The sequence below is a fragment of the Haliotis rufescens genome, unplaced genomic scaffold (genome assembly GCF_023055435.1).
Source record: "Haliotis rufescens isolate VD_foot unplaced genomic scaffold, xgHalRufe1.0.p SCAF_5, whole genome shotgun sequence".
Classification (NCBI taxonomy): Eukaryota; Metazoa; Mollusca; class Gastropoda; order Lepetellida; family Haliotidae; genus Haliotis; species Haliotis rufescens.
Window position 1 is genome coordinate 50312258 of NW_025964223.1, and position 9614 is coordinate 50321871.

Sequence of the window (9614 nt, forward strand, 5' to 3'; positions counted from 1 at the left end):
TTATAAAACGCAAATAAATTAACTAAAACCTTGACATCAATGGAGGCAGTCGGGTTGGCACAGGCCTGATGTAAATAATAATAAGAAACACAGATGCAGATAAATAGACAAATTAAACAAACAATACAAAACTAAACAGAGAACTGAATTCAAATGAAAAAAGTGTTTCTCTAAATAGTAAACTATTGGGTATTATTTCATATACATGTAAGCTATCACCTAGGTATCATCAGTATTTGGTGGTGATTCATAAACACATGCTTATGGCAAAATCGGATTCGTACAATGTCACCCGTAAAAATCCAGGGTAGAATAGGTCTTTAGCAACCCATGCTTGCCGTAAAATGCGACTATGCTTGTTGTAAGACACGCCAACCGGAACGGGTGGTCAGGCTCGCTGACTTGGTTGTCATCGTATCCCAATTACGTGGATCGATGCTCATGGTGTCAATCACTGGATTGTCTGGTCGACCGACCCGATTATTTACAGACCGCCGTCATATAGCTGAAATATTGCTGAGTGCGGCTTTAAACAACAAACAAACAAACCAATCTACAATGTACACTGCTTCCAGCAGAGATATTTTATGATTATGAAAATAGTTTTGTCGCTTATGTTAACACGATTTACAATATAAATTGTCACTAGGTTAAGACGTCGAACCCCGAAACGTTTTGTTATATCGTTCTGAAGTTTGACATCAGCTTTTTGAAGAAAACTCCATCCTTTGATATCCTACAAGACAGTCAGACAGAGTTTAAACGTCCCATATCTTGCTTCACTAAAATGACCAGAAAAAACAAGCAGTGACTATTCAAACGAATGCATATAGTTGTCATATTAGTGAGGTGTTTAATGTGTATAATGCATGTGAATTAGGGATGAGAGGTTCTATTCTTGTAGTATGAGGCAATTTAAAGGGATGTTTTGGTCAGGGTCGGTGACAGGATTGCGTGTCATCGTGTCCCGGCAGCGAGGGACGTTCCACATAATATCAGTCACTAATTTCAGAGAGAGAATTTATAGATGTCAACTTCTTTATTGTGAGGAACACAACGTTTCGTGGTTCATGTACTGTATATGTTTACTCCTTCATCGGGTGAAGTTGACATGGGAGTATATGATGATCAGGTGATCCACCCGAAGAAGGAGCAAGCATATTTTCCGAAATGTTGTGTTCCTCATAAAAAAGAAGTTTGCATGCATAAATTCTCTCTCTCTCTTATGCGTATCACTTCTAAATTCAAAGACTTAATAACTGATTTGCCTTGAATTGCGACGTTAAACAACGAACAAAACAATGAACGTATGTGCTTCATGTGAAAACCACTCTTGCGACAATTCAATGACTACCATTGTTTTGTTTCTGACTGACCATTGACGGCATGGCTAGATTACAGTCTCGGCGACAGGTGAAGGGCGATAACCAACTATAAGAAACAATAAAAGGCAAAGAAAACAAGCCTGAACCTAAAAAGATCAAAGATTTTACGGGCACCACTGGGTCAGGTTTGAAAGATGAACTTTGTTAAAGATAACCCAAATCTCAATCAGTCATTCTTCTTAACTTTTCAAAATTCGCAATTAAAATACATAAATTTAATGGTAATGATAAATTTGACAAATCGAACAATATTTGTAACGGATTCTCTATGGATACTGACGACTCAACTCAATTTTCATATACCTCAATATGAAACGTAATTTCTGGAATTCAAATGACAACATCAAGAAAGGGAGACAACTTACTCATTATTTTCCACCTTGTCTGGGTGAAGCTTTCCAGATTCCACGACTGGTTCAGGAGAGACACTGTTCCTGCTGGACATAATCCGATGAACAGGAGAATCCGAGCGGGATCTGGACATCACAAGCTGCAAGCAAATGTTGGAATTCAGTCTGACGTAGTCACAAACTAGGTTGAAGTAGAGTGAGCTTCAATTAACAAGGGTTCCGCTGAGTGATGACAATTTCCAGTACAGACATAGTCGTTGTAAATAGTGCCATGTGTGATTCTGATACACTGTATATGTGTAAATAGTTCCCTGCGTGACGCTGATACATTATCTCTATATAAATAGTGCCATACGTGGTGCTGATACAGTGTATAAGTGTAAATAGTGCCCTACGTGATTCTGATACATTTTATATGTGTAAATAGTGCCCTGTGCGATACTGATAGTGTATATGTGTAAATAGTGCCCTCTGTGATGCTGATACATTGTATATGTGTAAATAGTGCCCTCTGTGATACTGATACATTGTACATGTGTAAAAGGTTGCCCTTTGTGATGCTGAAACAGTGTACATGTTTAAATAGTGCCCTGTGTGATGCTGATACATTGCATATGTGTAATTAGTGCCCTGTGTAATGCTTATACATTTCATATGTGTAAATGGTGCCATGTGTGATTCTCATACACTGTATATGTGTAAATAGTGCCCTGCGTGTTCTGTTACATTATATCTATATAAATAGTGCCCTGTGTGGTGCTGATACAGTGTATACGTGTAAATAGTGCCCTGCGTGTTCTGTTACATTATATCTATATAAATAGTGCCCTGTGTGGTGCTGATACAGTGTATACATGTAAATAGTGCCCTGCGTGTTCTGTTACATTATATCTATATAAATAGTGCCCTGTGTGGTGCGGATACAGTGTATACGGGTAAATAGTGCTCTGCGCGATTCTGATACATTGTATATGTGTAAATAGTGCTCTGTGCGATGCTGGTACATTGTAAATGTGTAATTAGTGCCATTATACCGCATTCACGTCATTATTACATCCATTATACCTCATTCGTGACATAATTACATCCATTATACCTCATTCATGTCATTATTACATCCATTATACCTCATTCATGTCATTATTACATCCATTATACCCTATTTACGTCATTATTACATCCATTATACCTCATTCATGTCATTATTACATCCATTATACCTCATTCATGTCATTATTACATCCATTATACCCTATGTACGTCATTATTACATCCATTTTACCTCAATCATGTCATTTCTACATCAATTATAGCTCATTCATGTCATTATTTCATTCACTATATCTCATTCGTGTCATTATTTCATCCATTATACCTCATTCGTGTCATTATCGCATCCATTATACCTCTTTCATGTCATTATTACATACTCTATACCTCATTCATGTCATTATTACATCAATGATATCTCATTTGCGTCATTATTACATCCATTATACCTCATTCATGTCAATATTACATATATTATACCTCATTCATGTCATTATTACATCAATGATACCTCATTCACGGCATTTTTACATCCATTATACCCCATTCATGTCAATATTACATATATTATACCTCATTCATGTCATTTCTACATCTATCATACCCCATTCATGTCATTGTTACATCCATTATACCTCATTTCTGTCATTATTACATCCATTATACCCCATTCATGTCATTATTACATCCATTTTACCTCATTCATATCATTATTACATCCATTATACCCTATTTACGTCATTATTACATCCATTATGCATCATTCATGTCATTATTACATCCATTATATCTCATTCGTGTCATTATTACATCCATTAAACCTCATTCACGTCATTATCATGTCCATTATACCTCATTTACGTCATTATTACATCCATTATACCTCATTCATGTCATTTCTACATACTTTATACCTCATTCATATCATTATTACATCCATTATATCTCATTCGTGTCATTATTACATCCATTATACCTCATTCATGTCATTATTACATCCATTATACCTCATTCATGTCATTATTACATCCATTATACCTCATTCGTGACATAATTACATCCATTATACCTCATTCATGTCATTATTACATCCATTATACCCTATTTACGTCATTATTACATCCATTATACCTCATTCATGTCATTATTACATCCATTATACCTCATTCATGTCATTATTACATCCATTATACCCTATGTACGTCATTATTACATCCATTTTACCTCATTCATGTCATTTCTACATCAATTGTAGCTCATTCATGTCATTATTACATTCACTATATCTCATTCGTGTCATTATTACATCCATTATACCTCATTCATGTCATTATCGCATCCATTATACCTCTTTCATGTCATTATTACATGCTCTATACCTCATTCATGTCATTATTACATCAATGATATCTCATTTGCGTCATTATTACATCCACTATACCTCATTCATGTCAATATTACATATATTATACCTCATTCATGTCATTATTACATCAATGATACCTCATTCACGTCATTATTACATCCATTATACCTCATTCATGTCAATATTACATATATTATACCTCATTCGTGTCATTTCTACATCTATCATACCCCATTCATGTCATTGTGCCATCTATTATACCTCATTCATGTCATTATTACATCCATTATACCCCATTCATGTCATTATTACATCCATTTTACCTCATTCATATCATTATTACATCCATTATACCCTATTTACGTCATTATTACATCCACTTTGCCTCATTCATGTCATTTCTACATCCATTATACCTCATTCATGTCATTATTACATCCATTATATCTCATTCGTGCCATTATTACATCCATTATACCTCATTCACGTCATTATCATGTCCATTATACCTCATTTACGTCATTATTACATCCATTATACCTCATTCATGTCATTTCTACATACATTATACCTCATTCATATCATTATTACATCCATTATATCTCATTCGTGTCATTATTACATCCATTATACCTCATTCATGTCATTATTACATCCATTAAACCTCATTCACGTCATTATTATGCCCATTATACCTCATTTACGTCATTATTACATCCGTTATATCTCATTCGTGTCATTATTTCATCCATTATACCTCATTCATGTTATTATTACATCCACATTCTTGTCATCATTACATCCATTATACCTCATTCATGTCATTATTACATCCATTATACCCCATGCATGTCATTATTACATCCATTATATCTCATTCATGTCATTATGACATCCATTATACCTCATTCATGTCATTATTACATCAATTATACCTCATCCATGTCATTATTACATCCATTATATCTCATTCATGTCATTATTACATACCTTATACCTCATTCACGTCATTATTACATCCATTATACCTCATTCATGTCATTATTACATCCATTATACCTCATTCGTGTCATTATTACATACCTTATACCTCATTCACGTCATTATTACATCGATCCATTATACCTCATTCATGTCATTATTACATCCATTATACCTCATTCATGTCATCATTACATCCATTTTACCTCATTCATGTCAATATTACATCCATTTAACCTCGTTCATGTCATCATTACATCCATTATACCTCATTTATGTCAATATTACATAAACAACGGTTCACGCAGTCGGATGCCACGCCATCAACCAGGTCACCGATCCTGACCACCCCATCCATTACAGTCGCCTCTTACGACAAGCATCGGTTGCTTGGGACCCATTCTCCAACCGGGATTATCGGCAGTGAGCGGCGGACAGTATTGATCAGAGGACTCAGTGAACGAGTCGTGGGCATGCACGTGGTTACAGTTTCTGATGACTATTTGCCCGAATATCAGTGAATATATATCCCTTATAACTAAACAGACGAGGATTCGTTTAAATAACTGCCGACATGACGAGACTCCACGTGTTGGCTAGCATCACCCCATTCCTAAACGGGTCGAGCAGTGACTAAAACTCCTTGGTCCGTTACCGGCATAAGGTCTATCTTGTGTATATTCAAAACATACTGAAAACGCTACGTTTTACATTTTTTTACCTGTAAGTCAAAGCAAATCCACAACTGTCATCCACGAATATGCCGAGTATCTTCTCGCCGCTTCAATGAACTCACCAGGGAGACAAAACAAAGCGTCTATATAGGCTCCCTGAACTGACGAACCCACGCTTCAGTTAATTATGCATCGAACGAAATGACAGGTAAATCTAACGGTCTTATTCATATCAGAAGTCACGTCTGGGTTACAACATCTTTTCAATGTCAAGCACTTGGTAGGTGTTTGTCCAGAGAGAATGCATTAAATACTTTATTGATTTTCCAAGTCTCCAGTTATGACACACATAACCGGTAAAGCGAGTAAAGTCTACGCAAGTTGTCACGGGTGATAAACGCTAAAGTCGATACTCCGGTCCGCGAGATCTCCGGCGATTCCCTGTTTTTCTCCATAACAACTGTTGCTAAACACATGACATAGGAAACGCTATCGTAACAAAATGGCCTCCATTCTGTAGCAAACAGCTTTTTATCCCCCGCCGGGCCAGAATGGCCGAAGGGGGATTATGTCGTGGCGCAGTCCATCCGTCTGTCTGTCTGTCTGTCTGTCTTGTCTGTCCGTCCGTCTGTCAGTCCCACAGAGGATACTAAGCTTGTGAAATCAACTCCTCCTACAGTTTCCAGAGAATATCCCTGATACTCTACACACAAGATGTCGACATGTTGATGATACGCATATCGCAGTCCCGTTCAATTTCGACTAATTTTGACAGAGTTACTGCCCCTGTTTTACGGAGCTTCATTTGCCTAATTGTGAGAGAGGTACTAAGCTTGTGAAATCAACTCCTCCTCCAGCTTTTAGAGAATATCCCTGACACTCTACACACAAGATGTCGACATGTTGATGATACGCATATCGCAGTCCCGTTTCATTTCGACAAATTTTGACAGAGTTACTGCCCCTGTTTGACGGAGCATCATTTGCCCAATTGTGAGAGAGGGTACTAAGCTTGTGAAATCAACTCCTCCTACAGTTAAAATGTGCACATGTTTAATATATCCATATCACAGTCACGTTTCATTTCTTTTCATGTTGAGAGAGTTACTGCCCTTGGTTTATGAAGCTCGATTTGCACAACTGTGAGAGAGGGTACTGTTTTTGTGATGTCAACTCCTACATTTTTCAGGGAATATCCCTGACGCTCTAAACACATGCCGCTCTACACACAGCATGTGTTATTGATACACATATCGCAGTCGTTATAAATTTGAAATGTCACAGTACGGTTTTCAACAGGTCATAAAAGGCCCTTCAACTGATTATGGAAGTACAATAGACCATGTCTATACTAGAGAAACTCTTCAGGTTGAAGCAGGAACTCTGGAATGTTTCTTCTCAGATCACAAGCCCTTGGTTGTCAGAGTAGTGTAGAACAAGTTGGCCTCAGGTAACAACCATTATAAAACAATGTCATTTAGTCTCTGAGAAGAAAATGTCACAATATCTAACTATAGTTAGTTTCCTTGTATACGGCTTTTGTGGGTGAGCTACATCCTTATGGCATTAGCATTCAGACTGGATTATCCCAACAAAATTTTCTGCACAATTTGTTTCAAATGCAGTGCCATCTACTGTTGTTATTTCATAAAATACAAAGAAAACATAAACTCGTTAAAAAAATTCATGCAGGGGATGTTGTGCTCTCAGAGCACTCTTGTTTAAAACAGTTTCTGCAATTGTTTGTTTGTTGTTCAACGCCGCACTCAGCTACATTCTAGCTATATGACGGCGGTCTGTAAATAATGGAGCCTGGATCAGACAATCCAGTGACATAATGAGCATCGATCCACGCAATTGGGATACCATGACATGCATCAACCAAGTCACCGAGACTGGCCACCGATCCCGTTAGTCGCCTCTTACGAGAAGCATAGTCTGGACCAGACAAGCCAGTGATTGACATCATGAGCATCAATCTTCGTAACTGTGATACAATGACGTGAAATAAACAAAGTCAGCGAGCCTGACCACCCGACGTCACACAATACAAGTTCTATTAGATGATTAAGAGTCACGGCTTGGCCTGTCCGTCCTTTGTGACGGTGTCCGTCATTTGTAATTAAGGACTGCTGATTGACGCCCAAAGCGACATGCCACCTGTCATGCTTGCTAAGTCTTAACTTCATTATAGATTGATATGCATAAATGTCAATCAGGTAAAGTCATTGTAATCATGTCTAATCAAATAAAATTGTATAATATTCATTGCTTATACTGTCCAATCAGAATGTTGTAAGTACTTCTGTAAATTCATTCACTATCATGTATAAAAATATATAATTGTTCTGGTATAAAAATATATAATTGTTCTGGTATAAGAATATATAATTGTTCTGGTATAAAAATATATAATTGTTCTGGTATAAGAAAGAGACACGCCAGGGGTGGCAGTCGACACATGAGGCTTTGGACCCACGGTCACGCTCTTGGTCGACGCCTACCAGTGTCCGTGAAATAATGGCATACATACATAAGACTTATGTCCTACGTTCGATCCCATAGGGCCAGTCTGTGCCTTTGTTACGCCATTACTTCCTTAACTATACTTAGGATAAGTACGTGGCATAAGTAACAGTATTCCATTTGTGCGTAAAAATCTTGGGATTGGGAAGTCTTATAAATATATTTGAGGTGAGGTGTAATGGGGTTTCACGTCGCGTCCAAGATTATTGCACTTATATAGCGACGTGCATGCACGTGTGTCTGTGTGGCTGCTTGTACTAGTCCGGACTGATGCCGATTGATAGTGCTAGGTCACAGAGATACCATGTTTCACAGTTTCACATGAATACCCCACTCAGACACAGTATACTGACTCCGAGCCGACCAGTCCTTGTTTAGACCCCTTTATGCCGAGCGCCAGACAGGGTAACAACAAGTACCATCTTTTTGGTATGACGAGGCCGGCGGACGCTCTACCACTAGACCACGGAGGCTCAAGACAATTCGGATATGCGACAGAACAAATTGCATAGTCGCCTATCATATCAAGCATGGGTTGCTGAAGACCTCTAACGAGCGAAAGCGAGTAAGATACACTTTGGAACAACGAGTTATTAGATAAATGGTGTCGGACAGACACTTGATCATGCACGTCGCTATATAAGTGCATAATCTTTAACGTTACGTTAAACCCCATTTCACCTCTCCTGCAATGAAAGAATGACTATGTTGGATTTTTTATGTAAATGTCACATATAAATACAACTTTTTGAATTTGAAACCAATGCACAATGCTGAGTTTTTACAGACAGACAATAGTTTATTAACGTCTCACTCCTGTACATACATAAAACAGCTTTATACAACTTGACATAGATAAAATGTACAGAACCATTCAGTAGAATTATGAGAGACGAATTATCACAGAATTTATACATAAATGATATAAAGATATATAGTAAAAAGTTATCCATATAAAAGATGTTTTCTACGATTAAGAATTAAAAAGCAGACTTTGGCAAGTATAAAACACACACTGGAGTCACTGAAAATAAAACAAAGTTTGTCGACATCAGGCATATCTAAAACATTATAAGATTTAGCAATACATTCATTAAAAAGAGTTGCCCTGATATCATCATATAATGCGCAGTGAAACAAAACATGGACCTCGTCTTCTACGCTGTCATTACAGTGAAAACATCTTCTATTATTGACAGGTACACCTTCGTATCGACCGGTTTCCACTCGAATAGGAGCCACACCACATCTAAACTTGGCTAGTGCCGATCTATAGTTTCTG